Raw genomic sequence first — 24,101 nt, forward strand, 5'->3', positions numbered from 1 at the left:
TTCCTTTTTTATGTTTATTTACTTTTTAAATTAGGAACACTTCTTAGGTTTTTTTTGGCATTTTGCATATTTACCTTCAGTGTCTGTATTAGCCCATTCTCACACTTCTATAATGAACTGCCTGAGAGTGGGTAATTTATAAACAAAAGAGGTTTAATTGACTCACAATTCCACAGGCTGTACAGGAGGTATGGCTGGGGAGGCCTCAGGAAACCATAATCATGGTGGAAGGGTGAAGGGGAAGCAAGCACATCTTCTCATGGTAGCAGGAGAGAAAGAGTGAAGGGGGAAATGCTACACACTTTTAAACAACCAGATCTCATGAGAACTCACTATCATGAGAATAGCAAGGGGACAACTGCCCCTATGATCCAATCAACTCTCACCAGGTCCCTCCTTCAACATTGAGGATTACAATTCTACATGAGATTTGGGTGGGGACACAGAGCCAAACCATATCAGTGTCTATTGGCTCCTTCTGAGAGTATCTGTGAAACTTCAGTATCTTTTGCAGTGAACAAGCAATAAATGGATGGTGTATGTGCCAAAGTCCAAAGGGGCAAATATTGCTCAAGTTTATTCACTCTGGAAATGAAGATTTTTCTTTTTCTATAAGCATGAAGTAACTAGTGGCTGAAGAGAATAAGTCTTTTCTTTCTGACCAGAAGATCATAATAGTTCTCTATTTCCCCGAAGCCGATACATACACATCTAGAGTAACCAAAGATGACACTAATATAGGGTATGGGAAGGCATAATGTAAAAGGCCTCCACCAACCACCTGAAGCATGATTAATATTAGGAAAAAGTAAAGTGCAGCATAAATACTTTTAAATCAGTCAGACGTCCCTAACTCACATGCAATCTTCTTCACCGGAAAGTTGGGAGCAGCATCATTAATACCAAGCAGAATGCATAGTAGATAAATACAATGATATGTAGTGGGTAGACAGCTTCCTAAGTACTGTGCACTGTGGTAACATAATCTGGACTTGGGTGGTAAAGCATCGTGTACCAATCTGAAAGTGTCAATACTCAACATGAATGAGCAGATATAAAGAACACCAACTGGATCACTTATAAGCAAGGTGATAATGGCTGCCATACTGGATTCAAATAATCCAGTGATGTGTTGGAAAAATGCACTAGAACTTTTTTTTTCCCCCAAGTACCATTCAATAAAGAACCAACTTAAAACAAGAGGAAGAATACCAATAAATTCAATGTAGAGATAATTGTGAAGTTCTGGAGATACCATGGAAGGCTGACAGTATTTCTGTGCATTTGTTCTCTGTCCGTCTTTGGCACAAGTCACATTCTCCAGACATTTCAGTTGACCCATTTTTACATAAGATCTTCCCATGAAAAAGTTCAAGGCATGCCAATGGCCACCTGTAGGTTTCCCCCAAGAAGCTCTGGGATCAGCAAAACTGGCCACAGCACCTGGACATCCAGGCCATCTGAATATCAACTTCTAATTAAGCCTACTTTTAAAATTAGATCTAAATTAGATCTACTTCTAATTAAGCAGATCAAAGAATGGCTTTTTAAAAATCCTTTTAAATATAAAGTAGCAAGTTTTCCATCTTGGGAGCAGTCAGCCTTTCACTGAAGCCCAGAGAACAGCTGCTGCAGAGCTGTGCCTCCCCTTGTCACCTGTGAGGGGCCCTCCTTCTCCTCTCACAGGATCAATATCCAGTGATGGAGCTAGGCTGTCTCTCTGGCCCAGTGGAAGAAACAAGGCAAACTGAAAAAAAAGTACTATCACACTGTAGATATAAACCAAAGTTTTAGATCAAAGGTACACCTAAACAGATGACTGAAAACAAAAACAATCACACAAGAAAATAAAACCAAGAAGCCCTTTATGGCTTTAACCAATGCCTCCAAAGAGGGAGCAAAAGCTGCATACCTCTCAAGATCCAGACCCCCCCAAGGACAGCTCATAAATTAGCATGTTTCACTGGTTGCAAATGAAATACAATCCATATTTCTTTCTTTCTTTTTTATATTTTTATTTTAAGTTCAGGGGTACAACTGCAGGTTTGTTACATAGGTTAACTGTGTTATGGGGATTTGTTGTACAGATTATTTCATCATCAGCTATTAAGCCTAGTACCCATTATTTATTTTCACTGATACTCTCCCTTCTCCCACCCTCCACCCTCCAAAAGGCCCCAGTGTGTGTTGTTCTCCACTGTGTTCATGTGTTCTCATCTGCCCACTTCTCAGCTGACCACCTACGCACAAAGGCCTACTACAACTTGAGTGTCCCACAGTTGAAGATTTAAAAGATACTTAGTAAAACATGAAATAAAATCTATAAGGATAGAAAGGATTACAGAACAAATGGGCACCACAATTTTTTAATGAATATTTTCTTTAAAAATTTTGAGTTAGAAGATTTACATTTTCAAGGGACTGGTTCTCAGACTGGGAATCACACCCCGGCAGTGTGGAATCTTGGCCATCTTAGCCACTAGACTCCAAGCTGGAATGTCTTCTTTGTAAATACCAAAGAGGATCCAAAGCAGGCAGGATTTTAATTCCGTTTAAAATCTGAGTTCTGGGTATTTTTCTTCCTTTAGTTTTAGTTTTGGTTTGCCAGTGGAATTTCTAAGGCTATATCTTTCTTTTCATAGGTCCAGTAAGATAGTTGTTGAAGCTGAGAGTGCTCCAAGTATCTTTTTTCTTTTAAATACAGCCAATTTGTTTAGAAAGCCGCAGAGGTGGTATTCATTCCAGGCTTAGAATACCATGGATTTAAGTGTCATTTATAAAATGGGGGCAGAATATGTAGTCTCTTCCGATCCCCCCAAAAATTTACTCTGAGAAAAAGACTGAGATAGCAAAAGACTGTTGTTGCCACAGATGGTTAAGGATGGTGTTTGCATGTACAGTGCCTCCAGTATCCCACAAGTTTGTGACGGACCACCAGTCAGCCCTGTTAATCTGTGACACCAGTTAGTCCCTCCTGGAATTAAACTTTCCCAGAACTAACCAGACAACAAAGATTGAGACCAGCAAAGCCTCTTATGCATGGGAGTTATTAAGAGAAACTCCCCCTGAGAGTTTGATTCATTCAAAGTGAGAGTGGGCTGCTTAATATCTTATGTTTCCCAGTGTTCTTAGCCCTTTCAGACTGACCACCTAGTAAATAATTATTAGGGAGAATAAATTGACTCAGGAGACAGAAGTGTACTTGCAAAGGATTATCTTTGGAACTTGAATGAGCCCAAGAGGCAGGTAATATCTTGTGTAAACGTCCATCCAGGTGTGTTTGCATTCCTCAGTGGATGCAGATAACATTTTAGAGTCCCTTCGTGCTCTTGGGGTGGGAGAATAAGACTAGGTTAGGGGGACCTTGATGCTGAGGCAGCTGCTAAGGCTTCTCAGCATGTCAAAGTGCCAGTCTTTTGGATATCATCTTTTGAATCTCAACATAAGTTTTTGTAAAGACAATGCTCTAAGAATAGGGAAACCAGGAGCCTAGAGTCAGGAAAACATCAGTCTAAAGTTGAGTCAAGCGGAAAGAAATGTTAAGGCCAACTTGGTCACTCCATGTAAGTGTCTGGGCAATCTGATAAAATGAGTATCATTCTCAAAAAAAAATTCAAGTAAACATCTGGGTTGCATAATCAATTTTTCTAATTATGTATTGTTAATAAGAAGAGTAGATTCTTATTGATCCTATAAAAATAATTACATTGCCATGAAAATGAGAATACCTGATAAGTTTCTGAATTCCAGAGGGGTCAGGAAGGAAGGAAAAAATGAATGTTTCATTTCTCTATAAAAGCACAATTTAATAACTTGGTATGAATTATAGGTCAATTAAGAGAAAATATAAAGGGATTATTAATATCCAGAAAATAGAATATTAACATATTAGCAATATCCCATGCAGAGCCCATAATTATCCTTCCTTCCTTCCTTCCTTCCTTCCTTCCTTCCTTCCTTCCTTCCTTCCTTCCTTCCTTCCTTCCTTCTTTCCTTCATATGTAATTAATTTTTAATTTGCTTGATCTTAGATTAGCAGTTTTCTGAACACATCTGCTTCTTCACTGGAGCTGGAAATCCTGATTCAATTCATTGGTATGATTTCAATGGTGTTTTAAGCAATGCCATAAGAAACATATACCTGACATAGAGTCCTGGATCTCTAAGACAGATTTGCAAGGGCTTCCAAGGAGGGATCAGAGTAAAATAAAATAACTTGTAGATTAAAGCATCTGTAGTCAAGTTATTACTAATAATTTTTAAAAGTGAAAGATCTGATGTGACTTAATTACACAAAAAACTCAACTAATAAGGATAAATGGTTTTTTCTATGGCATGGAAAACAAAATCGTCAATCCAAAAAAGTTTTAGATAAAATATCTGCAAACATAATTTGTATTCATTCAAAGAATGAATACAATTCTAATATATGAAAATGGATGGCCATATCTTTACAGAGAAAACAATATTCAGATATAACATCAAATTTCCCTAAATGTAATGTACCATGAATATATCCAACATGGTATATCAAGATTATAAAGATTATATCAATATTATAAATTAGAATATATGAAGATTATATCAATTTTAGAATATATCAAGTTAGAATATATCAAGATTATAAAGTAAAAAGATTTTGTAAGCCTGGAGTAAGTCCTAAACATATGAATTAAACTTCATAGGTTAAATGATATGAATCCTCAATTGAACCACTGCCCTAGAACTTATTGAATTTTGAATTCTTTAATTTGTTAAAGGATACAATTACAATCAGGTTAATATTTTTAAAACATTTACTGAAATTATGACTGAAAAACACCATATTATTTTTATCTAAAATCAGGCAAAGCATTAATGGTACTCTCATAAATAGAAAAAAATACATGGACAGTAAGGATATTGATGATTCCCTGGGAATTTCCCACACAGCATGTAGTTTCTGGAATTTTTATAATAATAATATTTTACCCATCTTGATTTAACCCAGGGAAGGCAAAGCATCCCTTCTGATTTTACAATTCTTCCTATGTAATTCAAAATGTGAAATAAACGTAATTATTTTTAGCATTTCTCCTTGTATAAAGTGAAAAAAATAAATTCTTTGTGATTTTCCATGTACCCCGTGAAATCCTAAAGACAGTTTTAGATGCAAAACATATCATTTAGAATTTGATTTGGGGTCAGCAAAGTGTTAGAAATTATCATGAAATTTGATCAAAAGTAGGAAGACTTTGTTCTTTTAATTAATGAAGGACATGATACAGTCAACACACAACACAGTTAACTATTCTGGTAAGACACAGTATCTTTGTATTTTTGTCAGATTACTCAGAAGTTAAAGAAAAACCTTTTCTAAACTCTTAAGAGAAGACCAATAATCCATGTAAATTTTGTCATTTTTACAGAAAGAAAATCAAATCTAATCTAATTTTGTATTAGTATAATTTTAATACAAAAGCTCTTCTTAAACAACCTTAAATAAATCCATCGAGCCTTAGCCTGACATATGAAATTCTTTTTCCATGAACCTTCTACAACTTTCTATATCCATTTAGATTTTTTCACACACTCTCCTCTTTCTTATTCTGGATAAACCAGTCATTTTACTTTAGAACAAAGTTGTCCTATTTTTCCATACATTGCATATAAAATTGTTCCTCTTGGCCACAATTGCTCCTAGTAAAGTCTCTCTTACCTACATTGGTTATAATTTTTAACCACAGTAGCTTCTACTTCCCAGAAAATCTATGAGGTGGATAAGTATGAACTATCTTTTATATACCAGCATTTTGTAACAGACTAGCAGAGCTAGTCTTACAACTTACATGTTAAAACTTTTTATAGCCATACACTTCCTTCAGATATGTATACAGTCTCTCTGTACCATCAAAATAAGAGAAAAAGTATAAAGCTCATAATTATGCTTCAGTATCCTTTTTTACTAGAAATAATCGAGATATTTAATGACTTCATAAGTCATTAACATAAGTCTAAGGTTTTAAGTTACTAAATATCTTGGAAAATATCTTCAAACCAATTGTCATGCTACAAAACAGAATAACTGTTGAATTAAAGTTTGTCAGAATAATGATTCAATTTGATTAAACATTTCATAATCATCTTAGATATCTATTATATGTAATGCAAGCTTATTTGATGAGTAAACCTGTACAAGTTTAGGGTGAACATGCCCAAGTAGAATAAAAACATGTGTTAACACAAATAACTCAGAACACATCCCTGTTTTTGATAAAAGAACAATATTAAATGAGTCTTGCTGCCAAAGAATTACCTAATTTATGTGTACTTGAATTCTTGAAAACATTTGAGTTATAAACATTTGAGTTTATAGAAACTACTAAACATTGAGTTTAGTAGTTTATATAAGAATACTTTTTTCCATACTGAAAGTATGAGAAATTCAATTTCCTTAATTTCTAAGAATCTTAAGAATATTCAGTTTATATAAGTGCTTATTTATCTGTAAACTAGTCGGAATAGATCTCCTTTTAGAGATTTATAATATAATTTGATAATACTATTTGAAGGTAGGATAATATTACACATATAACTTATATACATTCATGTACACTATAGAGATCAAAGTTACCCCATTCTGATGCTAATTCACCATGTAGACTTCCGATTAACCATAGTTGCATGAGTGCCTCCTTATTCCTACTTTATTTACTGTCCTTAGTATAAAAATGTGTACTCACTATACATCTTGCCTTTAAATCAATACAACCTTGCTGTTATTGCACAAATTATAGTGTACAATGCACATAGCATTCTTGCCTGTTCTGGAGTTACCTTTAGTAGACCCTATCAAGCATGTTCCCCTTTTCCCCATGGTATATAAGCCCTGAGTGTGGAATGTAATGCTGTGGAGATCTACCTGTCTTGCCACCCAAGACCATGCTTCCCTTTGTTAGTTCCTGAATAATTCACACTTTACTGATAAACTGGATTTGTCTGCCTTGTTCTTTGATGTCTCGGTTCCTTCTGCATTTGGGGGCTGCTTTGCATATATGTCCCATTCATGGAACACATACACACACATGTGAACATACAGAGATAGAAATAGAGAGCTTCCAGCTTTCATTCTAAAATTTTGGTTCACTCACTCATAAAAACGAGCTCTTGTTCTTGCCCTACCTTTATATTTTTGGCAGGATTATGTTTCTGTTAAATGGGGGAAGTTGAGATTACCTGCTTAGAATGACTGCTGAAGCATCTGCACCAATATTTGTGAAGGAGACTTTTTTTCTGTGCCATGATATATAATACTGTGGAGACTGCACTGCACTGCAGATGAAAGACTGAGGAGAAATCAGGCAGCTGTCTAGGTGTCTCCAAAGACCATCTGAATTAAAAAAAAATTCAGCCTGTTCCATTAGTTTTTTCAGCCTCAGGTGCTAGCAATTGTTATCTCTTGAATTTAAGTAGAGTTCTGACTCTAAAGGAGATCGAAAAGGGGAAGAATACTTGGAAAGCAGCTATGTTAACACATTTGTCAGTCAAGGAGTTTCATTAGCTTTGAGGGGTAATTACTAATTCCTTGAGTAAAGACCCTAATGGGGTAGGGATTTGGGTTTCTTTTTTATGGATATTTCTGCAGTTGTCCTGAACCCCTTTGTTTCCACTAAAGTAGGGGTCCCCAAACCCCAGGCTGTGGACCATTACCAGTCTGTGGGCTGTTAGGAACCAGGCCACACAGCAGGAGGTGAACAGCAGGCCAGTGAGCATTACCGCCTGAGCGCCACCTCCTGCCAGATCAGCACTCACAGTAGATTCCCATAGGAGCGTGAACCCTATTGTGAACTGTGCATGTGAGGGATCTAGGTTGTACACTCCTGTTAAGAAACTAATGCCTGATGATTTAAGGTGTAACAGTTTCATCCCAAAATCATGTCCCCCATGGAAAAAATTGTCTTCGATGAAACCTGTCCCTGGTGTCAAAAAGGTTGAGGGCTGCTTCACTAAAGGGATGGGTGGAACGTGTTGACAAGAGCAACCATTGCCTCATGGCTAATAAGAACTGTTCATGTGCAAAGGAGCATAGGTATAGAGCCAGGGAAGTTGAAGAAAACAAAGAATACTGATATTCCAATTGGAAATAATATATTTTTCCAGGTTTACTGGATTAGTGAAATTAAGCATAAAGCTATACAGGTTAATGAGAAGTCCTACTGAGACAAAAGATTGTTTAGATAAACTCAAGTCATAAGGTAGATCAAGTCCCACCACAGGTATGGTTTGCCTGCTCCAAGTGAGGGTTGGTGGGGAATAGGAGGAAAGTTTGCTTTTGTGTTCACTGGGAAGATGAAGGGGAATCCATTCATGGGATGATTTTTGCATCTCCTTTTGCACAAGGGTAATGGTTGTGTGAAGGAATACCACTAGAAAGATGAATTTTTGACTCTTGCTCCCTTTTGCATCTTAAGGCCAGGTTATATGTTTCTTTATACTATCTGCAAGTGTCCCTACATAAAATGATTTTTTAGGGAGCAGATTGCTCTAGCACCTTTCATTCTAATTGTTTGAATTATAAAGCCTTGAGATTGCATTGTGTTGACTAGGCTTTGTCTACAATGGAGCCCTTAGGTTTTTGAGCTGGTGACTGTATTTCAGGGATCGTAGTCTTCCACCACTTCGTTTTTAAATAACATTTATAATCTTTGTTGTAAGACCTTAAGAAACCTAACACCAACGGCAGAGGTGATTCAGCCCTCAAGAACACCAGAGTTGTTCTTTCAAACACTTTTTTTTTGTTTGTTTGTTTGTTTTTTGAGATGAAGTCTCGCTCTGCTGCCCAGGCTGGAGTGCAGTGGTGTGATCTCCACTCACTGCAAGCTCTGCCTCCCAGGTTCACGCCATTCTCCTGCCTCAGCCTCCCGAGTAGCTGGGACTACAGGCGCCCGCCACCACGCCCTGCCAATTTTTTGTATTTTTAGTAGAAACGGAGTTTCACTGTGTTAGCCAGGATGGTCTTGATCTCCTGACCTCGTGATCTGCCTGCCTTGGCCTCCCAAAATGCTGGGATTACAGGCATGAGCCACCGCGCCTGACTCTTTCAAACATATTCTAATCTACATCTGTAATTAACGCTGGATTCATCTCTCCATCTTATGATATGTTGCATCTCTGTCTAATAAGCTGTTCCTCCGATGGCTTTAGCATGCATGTAAGCCTCAGGACTGTTCTGACTTTTTTCATAGTCCATTTCCCAGGCCCACAAGCAGCTGCACAAGTGGATATAAATCAGTGGAGCCTGGGAGAACATGTGCTGATGACGGGACTGAATTGTTACTAAATTCTTCCCTGTTGTTACAGGTGTCTTTAAAGTCATTGACAGTACTATGTAAATCTAAGTGAGACAAAGGCTTAAAGTGTACTTATTCAAATGGGTATTCAGGTCATTGATTTTTTATTACAGGTAGGGAAAGGCCAATAATATGGGTTGGAATGGAAAACTGGGAAGCAGGAGAATTTAATGGAACCAGGGTAGGGTAAAGAGGAGGAGTAAGGTCCAAAAGTGAACAAAGAAAAACACAGAATAAGGAGGAATCGTTGGTAAGAAAAATGGCAGTGACGGTATTCAAGGATGGTTTCGAGTGAGGAAATTGTGTGAGTTTGCTGGAGATAAAGAAGGAGCAGGAGGAATTAACTGGTGGTGAGAGACATAATCCTTAGTAAAACTATGCCAAATGGAGATAATGAACTGAATTGTGGCTATAATGGCAAAACACATAATTCACAGGGATTTTGAAGGGGGTCAAGGTATGCATTGGAGTTTCCTCCAGTAACAAGGTTAAACAAAAGCTGGCAACCAAACCAAAAGAACAGTAAAACAAATAATTAACGTCGAATCTTTACCATATTGTCATGAACAATGTCCGGAGCACAGGACTCAGGCACTGCTTTCACTGTGGGATGCCCAAATTGTGGGGCACAACTGGCTGGAGAGACCTCAGTCACTGAGGGGAGAAGATGGGAGTCCAGAGGTGGGCTTCCAGTCCTATCCAGGTTACGGCACAACACAAAGACAAAAAACAAACAACTAAGGGACTTGGTCTTAGTCAGGCTGCTGAAACAGGAACAGAACCCCAGATCCAAAGATCAGGGGGTCTCACAGCTTGGTTTTGCCTTAGACTTTATAGAGAGGAACAGAGAAGTTATAGGTGGTGTGCTTTTACAGGTGACAGGTGATTTTTAACCAACCAGTACATGTTTATATCTATGTTTAGATAGTTTTGAGGATAAATAGTTCAGCTAATCATTTATAAGATAAACAATGGGAATTTAAAGGGTCTATATCTGGCCTTGCCATGGACAACAAGGGGGTCATACTGTTATCTAAATTGTATGGGGAAAGATAACTTAGACTGTTAGCTAAGTTATGTGGGGAAAAGCGGTTCTTTGCTGTAAACCATTTTCATAAAACACTGTCAGGGATTTCTTAACTGGTGCTATTTTCCAGGAGCACAGGACTGGGGAAAATTCCAACATTGTCAACTCTTTTATATTTATTGTTTAATATTTACAAGTGGTTTGTCAATCATTTTTCTCATCTTATACTATTTTTCCCATTTCCTTCTCTTTTGACTTTCTTCAGAGAAACTATGTTTTGTTTTCTGGTGTTTCATGTAGGTTATGTGGAAGTTATAAATGTTTTGTAAACTAGCCATAGTTGTCTTTCAGTATATTAAATACAAATGTATATCTATATATCACTAATGATAAAAGACAATGTAAAGTTATCCTTTTCAAAATAATGTACTTAGCCTAATTTCTTCTGCTAATACCTTCCTTATTTGTAAGTCTAAGTTAACACAGATCTAGCCAATTATAGACCTAGATTATGAGAATTTTATTAATTTGAATTCTAGAATTTTACATACCATATGAAATCTTCAAACTTATTTTTCCATTCAGTTTATAATCAATAACTAAATATTATTTTGCACATAACTATACAGTAATTTTAATATGTACTTTTAGTACTCATTGTCAGTCATTTTATACCATTTACTTCTTTTACCTCCCCCACCCAATGCTAGACCATTCACTGCTACATTAATAGTTGTGATGTGTTCTGTATTCTAGTGAATGACAGAAGAATAGTGATTAGTATGGCTAGAAAACTTTAGGAAAATTCATTGTTCTTGTGGTGTCTGGCAGTGACATGGGATCATTCCAGTTCTTACACTCCATAGCAAGAAGCAAAACTGTACAATGTACATGTACATATTTTCACCTTATACTGCATATAGATTGCTCAGTCTTCCCCACTGTCAGCCTCCTCTCTCCAACTACCAGCCTTCACCAAACAACATACATCTCATTCCAGACATGATTAACATCATCAAGAAGGACTAATGGAGAGCACCTACAGTTTCAAAAACTTTCAAATTCAAGTCAAAAATAATTGTTTTCATGGAGGGCAGTTTTTAGAGGTCTGGTCCATTGATGTCCTGGCCCTTGATACCTGTCAACCAAATAGTGTCTTAAAGCCCCTATATGAATTCAAGGATCCTGATGATTTGAAACCATAGTTAATATATGATGCATACAAAGAAGAATTTCTTATAAGCATTCAAAGTAAAAATGGAAATTCACATGGTTGAGAGCCTAGGTTAGTACTCAGATAAGGAAATTCAATGCCTTATTAATTTTATCTATCTATCTATCTATCTATCTATCTATCTATCTATCTATCATCATTTATTTTGAGCTTGTTGATGAACTACCATCATAGGAAAGAGGAAACCATACCAGCAAGAGGAAACCATGAAAATACTAATCAGGGAGAACCAGGAAAAGGTCTAAGAGCCAAAGCAGGTTAACTGCATGTCACTTTCCTTTAAACACGGAGAGATAGTTCACATTAATTCATGTTCTCAATCCATTGTTTTAAGCCTACTCTGTCACAACAGTTTTCCCACTTGAATACTTCATTTTTGACATTTATTAGTTACATTACCCAGTTAGATTAGGCAATAATCTTCTTACAAAGGAGAGAGTATCTCAAGAGTCCTTGTGTAACTGAGCATTTTTCTTGGAGTTTCTTACATATGAATGACAACTTGTTCAGGCAGGGACCTCTTAGATCCTAAACTTTACCCCTCAAAATTCCTATGTCTTCTTTGTGTTTCATGTCAAGAAATAGACTTCTGAAACGGGTCTTTTTTTTTTTCTTTGTAGCTAACCTATTTTTTTTTTTCTTTATAAATGCCTTCAGGATTTTTTTTTTCTACTTGTTGAAATTCAAACATTTTTCAGCCTTAGGATATATCTACAGAGAACTGCTTTTTATTTTATTTTTCCACTGGAATGCACAAAACCCTTTCAAATGTTAGACTCAGATTTTTCTTCACTTCCATAATGAAGTCAAGTGAAGTAGATATAAAGTTCTAGAAGTGAACCTCTAGAAGTGGACAGACCAGATTTGCAGGGTCTGCCACCTACTGACTCTGATGAGTTATTTAAAATTCTGTGCAAACTTCTTCACATCAGTTATTAAATAGAGGTAAGAATATATTTAATCAGATTTTCCTGGAGATTAAATGAGATAACGATAGATACTTAGGGCTTTGGTTTGAATGTTTGTGTTTCCTCCAAAAGTCATGTTGAAACTTAATGTCCAATGTAACAGTATTAAGAAGTGGGGTCTTCAGGAGGTAATTAGGAGACCAGGGCTCTGTTATCATGGATGGGATTAGTGATTTGATTTATAAAAGAGTTTGAGGGGGTGAGTTTAGCCCCATTTTATCTCCTCTGCCATATGAGGATACGGTGTTCATCACTTTTGCCCTTCCAGCTCTTCCACAATGTGGGGAAGTTGCCACAAGGACACCATTGATAGAACGGCCCCACCAAACACCAAACCTGCCAGTGCCTTGATCTTAAACTTCCTAAGCTTTAGAACTATGCGAAATAAATTTTAGTTTTTTATAAATTACGCAGTCCCAGGTATACTTTTTAGAGCAGCAGGAATGGAGTATGCCACTTAGTAAATGGTAAATAATTCATATATGTTAGTTATTTGTCATTATTGCTTTATTTCTATATTCATGGTTTCTTCCACTGAAAACTGATAAGTCTTTGATAGAATTTCTATAATCTTCCTGTTAGATTGAATGCCTGTTACCTTTTAAAAATTATTTATCTATTATTTTCCTCTTTAAAAATATTTTACTGTGCGTTATGAGTAAAAATATTAAATGTATTATCTAAGTGGTCATTTTATCTATCTCAACCTTTCATAGCCTCCAAAGATTTTAATGTTCATTTTGTATTTTAGGTTTTCTCTCTTCTGTTTCTTCCTCCCTTCCTCCTTTCCCACTCTCCTGTCAATTCCCATTGTATCTCTGTTTTTGATTCAAGGTGTTCTTTGTAGCTCCCTAATGGTATTAACAGAGACTTTTTCTAAAGATATGTACATCTTCAAAATCATCAAGGCATCATCCCCTTTTCTATAGCTTCTATTAATAGGCCTGTTGTTGCTTCTGTTTTTATGTTTGAGTTCAGAAGATCTCTCCAGTTCAAAACTAGTCCATATACATAATTACCACCATCCACGTGGGCACTAGTAAGTCTTCTTCCAGATTTCAATAAGAGGGTCAGGTTGATATGAAAAATCCTTACCTGTCGGTCAATTTGCAAATTATGTACAAAGTTCTTTGATAATGTTTTATGGGCCTGAAATTAGGTCTCATCTTCTATCCCTTTGGATTTTCTGATTGAACTATAGAGTCAGGTGCAGTTTGAAGTTCTTCTTTTAACACTATAGTCCATGAACACCCTCACTCTCAGCATGGTAAGCCTTGTCTTAGCACTTTTCTCAGTGCTTTCCTAAGATGTGTAAGCACTCCAGGGAGTGAGGAAGCCCTGCACATGCCTATACCCTGCAGTGACGCAGGCTGGCAGAGTCTCCCAGTACAAGTGAGAAAGAGCTGTTGACAAAGGCTGGGGACAGAATTTTCACTCTGCCTGGATAAAATTGTAACTTCTCTGCACTTGAGGGAAAGCTGCTTCCCCCCCCCCTCATCATTTTTGCATCTAGTTCTCAGTCTGGCAAAGTCAGATGGGTTGTCATAGTCTTTTCTTCTTTTTCCTTTTTTTGGCAAATGTTCTGGTTTGTTAAGACTGTAGTTGAATGTAGTATGTTAAGGGTACATAATCCTTTCCTGTTTTGTTTTTGGTTACTTAGTCTCCTTCATATGACTGCGGTTGCATATGACATGTGGTTCATAGATAGACTTTTAATACTTTTAAATCCATCTCTATTAACAATGGCATTTATTTAAAATCTGATTGAAAATTTACCTATGTTCTTTTTTCTTCTTTAATTAGTTACAACAGCACAAACCTTTTTTCTCCCCTCCCTCATTGTGTGCATGTGCGTGTGTGTATGGAAGAGGAAACTTTGCAAGAAGCATATCAAACCCCTATAGTTTGTCAGATCATTAATCCAAAAGTTTGCCTCCTTCAACATTCCAGACTAAGGCAACTTGATATTCTACAAGCAGATATTCCTAGGACTGCAATTAAATTTACCAGGGGGAAATTTCTAGCATAGTCTCCCAGACCATAGTCACAGTAGAGACGGTCAAATATCCAACAATACCAATTCTCATCTTCTTATTTTCAGTAATCCAACATTCCTTTCTTATTTCCTGATCAGGATTTGGCTGAGAATGTGGCTGTCCACCTAAGATTTTATTTCCCAGACTCCATTGCACCTTGCTGAGGAGATGTGAATAAGTTAGGGCAAGAAGGGGTGTGAGTGAAAACGATAGAGGTAACTTCCTAGTTTTATGGATATAAATGCTTGCTGTGGTATACCTTTTCCTACCCTATGTTATTGGAACCCAATCATGGGGGCTTCCAGCTTCAACCGCACAGGTGTGTCTGACACCCTGGGCAATGGTAGGGGAGGAAGACAGAAGGGTATGGGCCCCTGCCACTGTAGCCTTCTCACCCATGAACTCTTAATAAAAGAGAAATATTTTCCAATCTCATTTAAACCTCAGCATTTTGAAGTATTTTTATTGTAGCAGATTTTCCTGTACAGTAACTAATACAAAATGCATTTAAAAAGGGTAGATGCATTTTCCTCCCAAATATGAAGAAAAAATGACCATGAACAATTCGTAAACTTCTACATACTGCTTTGATAAGATCAGGCTCATGAGCACTGAAATGTTTTCACAGTAAAGACAGTGATTTCTTGGAGTATTGTTGCTTCCAAGGCTTTTACATGTGGGGTGGTTAAAATGGATGTGTCTGTGGTCTTTGGTGGGGGTGGGAAATGGAACCCTATCTGCTCTTATTTATTGGGATAAAATGATTGATGAGAAATCACAAATGGAAACCCACATTCTGCCAGAAGATCTCACAACAGCATGATATTACCTTTCAGGAAAACTATAAAGGGTTTATAAAAGCAAGACAGAGATAGTAGCCTTTTTTCAATGGCGTCTTCCATTCCCTCACAGAGCTACCATCCCTAGAGGGATATTTTAAAAGCTGAATCCTTAGCCTTTTGTAACAACATAAGCACAACTTTTTAAGACTGACCTGACATCCTGCAACTCCTTTTTTTTCCCTCCAGTGGAGATGTGAATCAGTGGCAGCTTCATAGCTTTTTATTGGATGTCTTTTGAGCATGGACTACATCAGTTTCCTATGGAGCTTGACAAAGGAGAAATTTTGGCAATGAGAAGAGCCTCTGGCGTGTTAGAAACAGAAAGCAACATATATGTTTCAGAAATAGCAAATGGCTTGCCTGCCAAACCAACCCTGTGGTGCACAGGGTTCTGTATTACAAGCCTGCCTGCCTCTAAACTCAAAGCAGAGGGGAAAGCAGTGGAGTTCTTCTGGCTTAGAGCTGTTTCTCTTAAATCTGTGCTAAAAGAAAAACCCATGACCTTCATCTCTTAGCAAAAACCTCATGCTTTGCTGATTCTTATTTTAATGCAGATTTCTATGTCCTTGTATATAAAAGCAACTCTTTGAAGGCTTTAAGAAACAAGGAATTGCAGTGGAATGCACATATGAATTATTATTTACTTGGAATCATAAGCATGAATAGTAGGCAGAAACAGAATTGACTTTTAAGAATAACAACTGAGAACTGTGTGGCATGTACTGTGCTAAGCATTTGACATGTCATTAATCTTAATACTCCCAGAGGATATACAATGTTATCTCCATTTTACAAATGAGAAAACTAAAAATAACACTCCCAAGGGAATACAACTAGTAAGTGGTAGATATGGGTTGCTAATTCAGGTTAAGCTAGTTACCAAATCTGTTATTGTCACTATATTTTGTTGTACAGACCTTAATTACTACACAAAGCAACATAAACTATTTAGTGTCTATGTACTAACTACAGATAAGTGTTACCAAAAAGAAGTAAGAGTTAACTTTATTTTTTGTGAAAGAAATATGACCATGAACTGTATAATTACAGATGTTTTCTCGAATTTTGAAGCCTTACCTAAATTTTGAACTGAAGTCCTCAGAAATCATGCCAACCTTAAAAGCCTGTGGCAGGCAATGAAACATTTATAAAATGTGACAATAACTGCTATTCTTGGTAATAATGTCTAAGTCATTTGATATTTTGCATTTGCTTTTTTCTTAAAATCTCCAGAATTCCAAAAGTCAAAAAGCACCATTATGGCAGACACACACACACACACACACACACACACACACGCACACACACTAAAATAACACCTTTCAAGGACTTTGTTTTTGGCTTCTCAAGAGAAAAAAGATTTCTGTTGCTTAAGAACACAATGCTGACTGAACAAAAAACAAAACAAATCAAAACCAAGAAACATTAACAACAGAAAGATGAGGACCATTTGTTTTTGTAAGGAAAATGCAAGGGACAGAACCTTGGAACCCTTTTGCATAACTTGTTTCTCCTGATTTTCCTAGCAACAGAGTGAATGCAGCTGCAACTACCAAGCCAAAACTTGTGGTTTCTTTGAGTCAAAGCCCAGCTCTCAGCAAATTGATTTTGGTTTCAACTAATTGCCTGACGTTGGAGGCACAAAAAGGTAAATTAAGCCTTTTGTACTCCGGATATTGAGTTTGATTCTATACACGAAAATAATCTATTTCATTCAACCTTTCTGGACATAACAGCTTCACTATTCAAAATACAATATTTTTGCTGTTTTTGGCACCCCTCCCAATCTGTTTGAAAGTCTTCTGGTATCTCCCACTAAATATATCATTTTGCATCATAGTCACCTAGTCTTTTTCCCTTGGTCATTGAATAATTTGAGGCAGGCCTCCTGGGAAGCTATGCCCAGAGTATTCACATTTCTCTCTCTCTCTCCCATTAAAACTTACCTCTTCTGAGTGATAAGCTATGTCAGTCCTTGCTCTTCACAAGTGTCATTACATTAGTTTATAAAATCTCACTGTGGTCATCTATTTAACTACAGAAACACTTGTCTGAATGTAAAAAGAATATCAAGCATGGCGTAAGAACCACTGCAATTCAGCAAAATGCTATCATTTTATTTAATGGCTTTTTAAGATTAAATCATGTAATTTACCATTTTATTACCACCACTTCATATTCATTCACTCATTCATCTATCCATGTACCCATTCATTCATCATCCATCCACTTATCTTTCCATTCACCCAACCATCCTCCATTAATATTAATTTGCTCATTGAAAAAATTAGTATTGAGCTTCCAGCTTAGTTTTTTAGGTGCTAGAGCTACAGCAGTAAAAACGTAAAACAAAATGGTTCTGCCCTCAGAGTACTTGCATTTTAATGCATAAACAATTAATAAAAACAAGCAAAGGAAAATATAACATGCAATATAATAATAAGCCCTATAAAAAGGATAAACCTGAGCAGTGGGGAAAATGGGGAGATGTTGGTCAAAGGGTAAAAAGTTTTATTTTTGCAAGATGAATAATTTCTGGACATTTAATATGCAGCATGGTGACTATAGTGAATAATACTGTATTATACATACTTGAAATTTGCTAAGAGAGTAGACCTTAAGTATTTTCACTACAGAAAAGCAAAACATCACATTGCACACATGAAAAACATACAATTTTTATTTGTCAAGTATACTCCAATAAATCTGCAGCGAAAAGGAAGGCTAAAACAAATTAAGAAGCAAAAGCAAAAGAAGTGCTGAAGGTAAATGGACCTATTTTTTGTTGTTGTTCTTTTAAGATTGGTTAAGGAAAAGGTTTTTTGTTTGTTTGTTTTTTGTTTGTTGTTGTTGGTTTGTTTGTTTGTTTTTGAGACGGAGTCTCACTCTGTCACCCAGGCTGGAGTGTAGTGGCACGATCTCGGCTCACTGCAAACTCCGCCTCCCACGTTCAAGGGATTCTCGGGCCTTGGCCTTCCAAGTAGCTGGGAATATAGGCGCCCACCACTACGCCTGGCTAATTTTTGTATTTTTAGTAAAGATGGGGTTTCGCCATGCTGACAAGGCTGGTCTCAAACTCCTGACCTCAGTTGATCCACCCACCTCAGCCTCCCAAAGTCCTGGGATTACAGGCATAAGCCACTGCACCAGGCCAGAAAATTTTTTAATAAGGCGATATCTGAACAGATCAGTGAAAAGGGTAGAGAAGCCAGCCATAAGAATAACTATCTGAAGGAACACTTATAATTAGAGAAGAGCAAATTCAAAGGTCCTGAGGTAAACACAGATGCGTGGCATGTCTAAAGAATGTTAAGGAGCGCAGTCTGATGTGTGATTGGAATGAGGTAAATAAGGAGAAAAATGATAAGAGATGAAATCGTGTAGTTATCGATGGGCCATATAAAGTAAGGTTTTGTAGGTCATGATAAATATTCTGTTATCCGTTATGATTTATCAATAAATTACCTTAAATAATTTATCGTTATCTTCTCTGGTTCCATAAGCTGAGTCAACTGAGAGTGAGGTTCTTGCTTGTAGTTTCTTAGGATGTAAGTCAGATTTCAGCTGGGTCTGCAGTCATATGAGGATTCAATGGGCTTTATGTCCATGTCACTTGTCTGAGTTGGTGTTGGTTATCTGTTTGATGCTTTTTAGGGCTGTCAGACAAAGAGCCCATGTGTGGCTTATTTATGTGTCTTGAGCTTATTATAAAATGGGGCCTGGGTTTTTAAGAGACAGTGCCCCAAGAATAAACTTTAAAATTGAGCATTCCAAGAAGTAAGAAGGGGAAGTTGCCAATTTAGTTAAGGCTGTGTCTAAAACTGACACAGCAACATTTCTGCCATATTCTATTTCTCAAAGCAGTCACAAAGCCCCTCAGAAGCAAAGGAATGTAGAGATAAACTCAATCTCTTAATGGAGAAGAGGCAAGATCGTATTACTGAAGAGCATGTGAAATGGTAAGTGCTGTTGCAGACACATTTTGGAAATGTAAGTTGCCACAGTAAGAATATTGGATTCCATTAGGAATATATTATAAAGGTAATGGAGGGTTTTGAGAAGAGAAAATATATCCTATTGTATGACTTAGAGTCTTTTTGTTGAGAAAGAATTTAGTGGTGCAAATTAGAAAAAATGAGATTGCTTAAGAAGCTATCGGCCAGGCGCAGTCGCTCACGCCTGTAATCTCAGCACTTTGGGAGGCCGAGGCAGGCAGATCATGAGGTCGAGCAATTGAGATCATCCTGGCCAACATGGTGAAACCCCACCTCTACTAAAAATACAAAAATTAGGTGGGTGTGGTGGCACGCGCCTATAGTCCCAGCTACTCAGGAGGCTGAGGCAGGAGAATCACTTGAACCCAAGAGGCAGAAGTTGTAGTGAGCCAAGATCCGCCAGTGCACTCCACCCTGGCAACAGAGTGAGACTGCATCTCAAAAAAAAAAAAAAAAAAAGGAACTATCAAAATAATCAAAGTGTAAGGAATTAATTTAATGGCTTTGGCTAGGGTGTTGGAAGTGAAGATGGCAATTTTAGATTGGATTGTGCATTTACTGACATTGAGATTTGCTGATGAATTCGATGCAGGTTGTGAGAAAAAGAGATTAGTCTACTAACAACATTGGCTGAGCAACTTGGAAAATAAAGCTCCCAGTTACTCAGGTGGAAAAAGTGTAGGAAGACCAAATGTGGAGGTTTCCAAATCAAGAATTGAATTGGACATGTTAAATTGTAAATGCATATTGGAAGTTAAAATGGAGCTAATTTCAGGAGTTCAAGTGTTAGGTTCAAGACAGAGACATGAATTTGGAAAAATCGAGATCTAGATGATTTTTAAACCATGATAGTTGAGGAGTGCCCATATAATAAGCACACAAAAAGAAGAAAAGAGGGCACTGGATGCGTGTCTGGGTTACTCAATGTTCGAAGCTTGGGGAAACGAAGAAAAGGATGTGCATAGCCATAAGTATCACTCTAGTGTAACAACCTCCTAAGCATTCTTACTGACAATATTACTGATGACCCCACTGCAACCCCAAGCTTTCTTTATCCATTTGCCTGTCAAGCCGGAATTATCTTCATCAAGTACAGCTATAGTGCAGTCATGTTACCTTTCTGCTTAAAACCATTTGTCAGTAATTTAGCTAATGCTCAAAGACCTTACTTAGATCTCATGACCTGTAAGCTCCTGAAGGAGGGCTCATCTGCAAATGTTCTTCTTGTTACTACCTGTACTATCTGCATCGTGTTCTACCTGGCATGTTTTCCCCAATCTCAGGGTATTAGGCCTGCCCATCCTCCTGTCTAGAATTTAATTCCACTTCATATCTTCGCCAGTTTAACTCCTCATCATACATCTCTTCCCCATTTACATGCCATATGCCCTGATACTTCATCAGATTCCTTTGCTTTCACCCTTATATCTTCCTATCTGTTACTTCAAATAAACTGAAATTTCAAATTACTTTATTCTGTATTTATTGGACAAATATCTGTCATGATCATTAAACTTCAATAAAAAAGGCTTCCTGTTTCTTTAAGTGACTACTCATTGTCTGGGGTGCTGATACAGTCTCTGGCACAGAGAAATCACTAGTTGTTACATAAATAAATTAATTAACTTTTGTGTAAAATTACTTAATGTCTAAAATGGGTGCTGGGAGATAACAACTTACATGGGAATTTGAATATAGATTTAAGAGAAAGATAAATATATATAAGAGATAATGTAATTCAGTTAATTACCCTTAACTTGTAATGCTACCCCCATCTGTGGAGCTTTCTAATATATTAGCATGACGTTAGAAGGAATAAAAAAAAAATCTCAGACAAATTCTCCTTCATGTTCCTCTTCATTGGCTACTAGTTAATCCCCTTACTCATAAAACTGTGTTTGGTGGACAACAGTGTTAGCAAGTTAGGGTTTCCAGGCACTAGGATCCCTGGGTCCATTTTGAAGGGCCCATAAGCCTTTTCTTAAAATTTGTGTAGAGTTCATGTTTTTCATCAAAAGACAAACCCTCTTTGTTTTCCAATGCATTATCCTGAATTCTTTTCATCTTGCTACAGTTTCCATTTTTAAGACTTCCCTACCTTCCTCTTGTTCCTCATCTGCATGAGTTGCAAGCATTTTGCCAATGCCTCCGGCAAGTGGAGTCTTTTTCCTAAACCATTTCCACATGTGGCAATATCTTCTCCTAGGGCTGTTAAGCTTTTTTATCCTTGCAGTTTGAGACAGAGGTAACTTACAGCATAGAGTCTCTGGGTATTGAAAACATGATGGATGTCTTGTTTGTCTTGATTGTACCTTGCCTCTATTTCAGGCATGCACCAAATAGTCTGCCTTATTGATGACTGTGACTCAAGTCACTAACACTCAGCAGTGACAGTTCAGCTGCATACTGATCACCAGCCTTCCCTTTTGTGCCATTCTTCCCTCACTTAATTCCTAAATGGCTATTTCTTATATTTTTATTGAATTTGTTTTTGTTCAGTCCTTAAATATTTTCTAAAGACCCTTCAATCAATTTAAATCAGAATGTTCTTTACCTTATAGTGTTGGTTTTTTGTCCTTGTTATTTATTAAGACACTTACTGAATCATAATTATTTACTTCATAAATATTATTTGTATTTTTCCAATTGCTTATATGTGAGATAAGAATTAATATCTTCATTTCAGCTTTCAACAAACTGTACTTTCAAGCAAAATTCATATTCACTTTTACAATGCCCAAAAGATTCTCAAGAACATTAGAATCCAGAAATAAAAAAGTATAAGATGATACATCTAATTTGCAAATATATATATATATAGTGATTTTCAACATTAGTTTGATAAATATAAATAAGAATAGAAATTGTAGAAACCTCTTTTGGTGTTTAAAATCCATAGCAAAGATAGAGATACATAAATGGGGTATGTAACTAGAGTGTAGAGTTTTCTATCTCTAACATATTTGAAGACTCAGGTCTGTGAAATATTATTTGTGATACCACATTTTCTCACAAGTAAATATTGTTATAAATTTTAGGAATAACTTGTGAGTTGAAACTAAGTCTTTTAATTTAACATTATTACAGTAAGTTAAGGGGTTGGGAGGGAATATTTCTAAAGAAATAATTTGCAGCGATGTGTAATCTAAAAAACAGGAATTCTGAATTGCACATTAAATGATATCAGAACATTATTTTGGAAAGTTACTCTAAAAATGACAAGAATTGAGTTCTGTTATGATTTTTCTAGAGAGTTTCTGTGTAGATATCTTTAAGCAGTATTTGCATAATGGTGAGTGCTGATGGTAGAGTAACAAGATATTTTATTTACTTACAGTAGAAAGCAGTATCTTGCAAAAGAAAATAGTTCTGTCATAATAACTTGTGACTCTGGGATTATGACCAGGACAAGGCTGGTTTTGTGATAGCAAATGCTGTATTTCTCTGTGGGCAGAATAGGTTTACATGCAAAGAAGTACTGATATAGAATATTTTATTTCTTTCAATTGAATTTTTTTATTTTTATACACAATATAATTAACAAGTGAGAATCTGCCCACATTACACCAGCAGAAGAACAGAATAATAGGATTTAAAAGTATTTCAACACCTGACTTTTCAGTTAATAAAGACATCCAAATGGTAAAATTCTGTTTCAGCCAATTAATTTACATAAGTTAAATTAACAGATCTTAAAAAAGGCATCTCTACTTCCAACACACACCATGCTGGTGGGTGTCAATTGCACAGCTGAGAAGAGCAACAGTTTTGGGTCATGAATTTTAAATGTGACAATTCAGTTCAAGAAACCATGTCCCTAATAACCAGCTCTCAGTAATTTTAAAAATAGTTGTTTTGTTTGTTCAAGTTTTTATTTGAACCACTGATGTCCCTCTCCCTTTCTCCATCCCTAGCCAGTCATTTTTGAAAATTATGGGTATTAGTACATTGTCTAGAATGTACCAGTAAAATATAGCATGGGTACACTGATGTGTTTATTTTTGTTATACAAGATTTAAAGATGCTTTTTTAGAACTCTGAAGCATAAGCCAATGACATAATTAAATGGAAAACATGTGTTATTTCCTCTGTTTTTATTAACTAGCTGTATAGGCAATTGATTTCCAAGTGATTGGTTATTTTGCACCATAGTCAATTTTTACTTGTGATATATTCTAGCAATAGAATTTTTTCTACTGCTGTGGAGAAATTATTTGGTATCTTCAAATGCATAGAAGAGTCACCTTTAGCATCTATGTGATTGGAAGTTACTATTAGTTGTTAATCTTTTTGTTGAGCAAAGCTCCTTTTTGTTCCCATTGGCTTGCTCATAGTCATACTGGTTAAGACCTTGCATCCAAATAAAGTTCTTTGCATGATGAATTATCATCCCAGAAGTTTTAAAGTTGTTCAAATTTTAATTATAGAGACCACTCAGATTTTTTTTTTTTTCTAATTCATTAAAGGTAGGCAGTAACATGAACCTAAAGTTTAGCATGTTTACAAGGTTCATAATTTTCATGCTTGGAAGCATGGAAAATCTCAAAACTAGAAGAAATTAACATTGATTGTTGCCCCTTGATTGCCATTTGATTTGGTTCCTTTTCTTTGCCTTTGCCTTTTTCCATAAACTAAGGGAATAGCAAGGCTACTCTTGTGATTAGGATAAA

General features: G+C 36.5%; 1 pseudogene; it reads right to left on the reverse strand.

Moving 5' to 3' along the window:
- Positions 1–458: 458 nt before the first annotated feature.
- Positions 459–21,617, reverse strand: LOC102135734 (JNK1/MAPK8-associated membrane protein-like; annotated as a pseudogene).
- Positions 21,618–24,101: the final 2,484 nt, after the last annotated feature.

Source organism: Macaca fascicularis, chromosome 15, assembly GCF_037993035.2.
Source record: "Macaca fascicularis isolate 582-1 chromosome 15, T2T-MFA8v1.1".
NCBI lineage: Eukaryota > Metazoa > Chordata > Mammalia > Primates > Cercopithecidae > Macaca > Macaca fascicularis.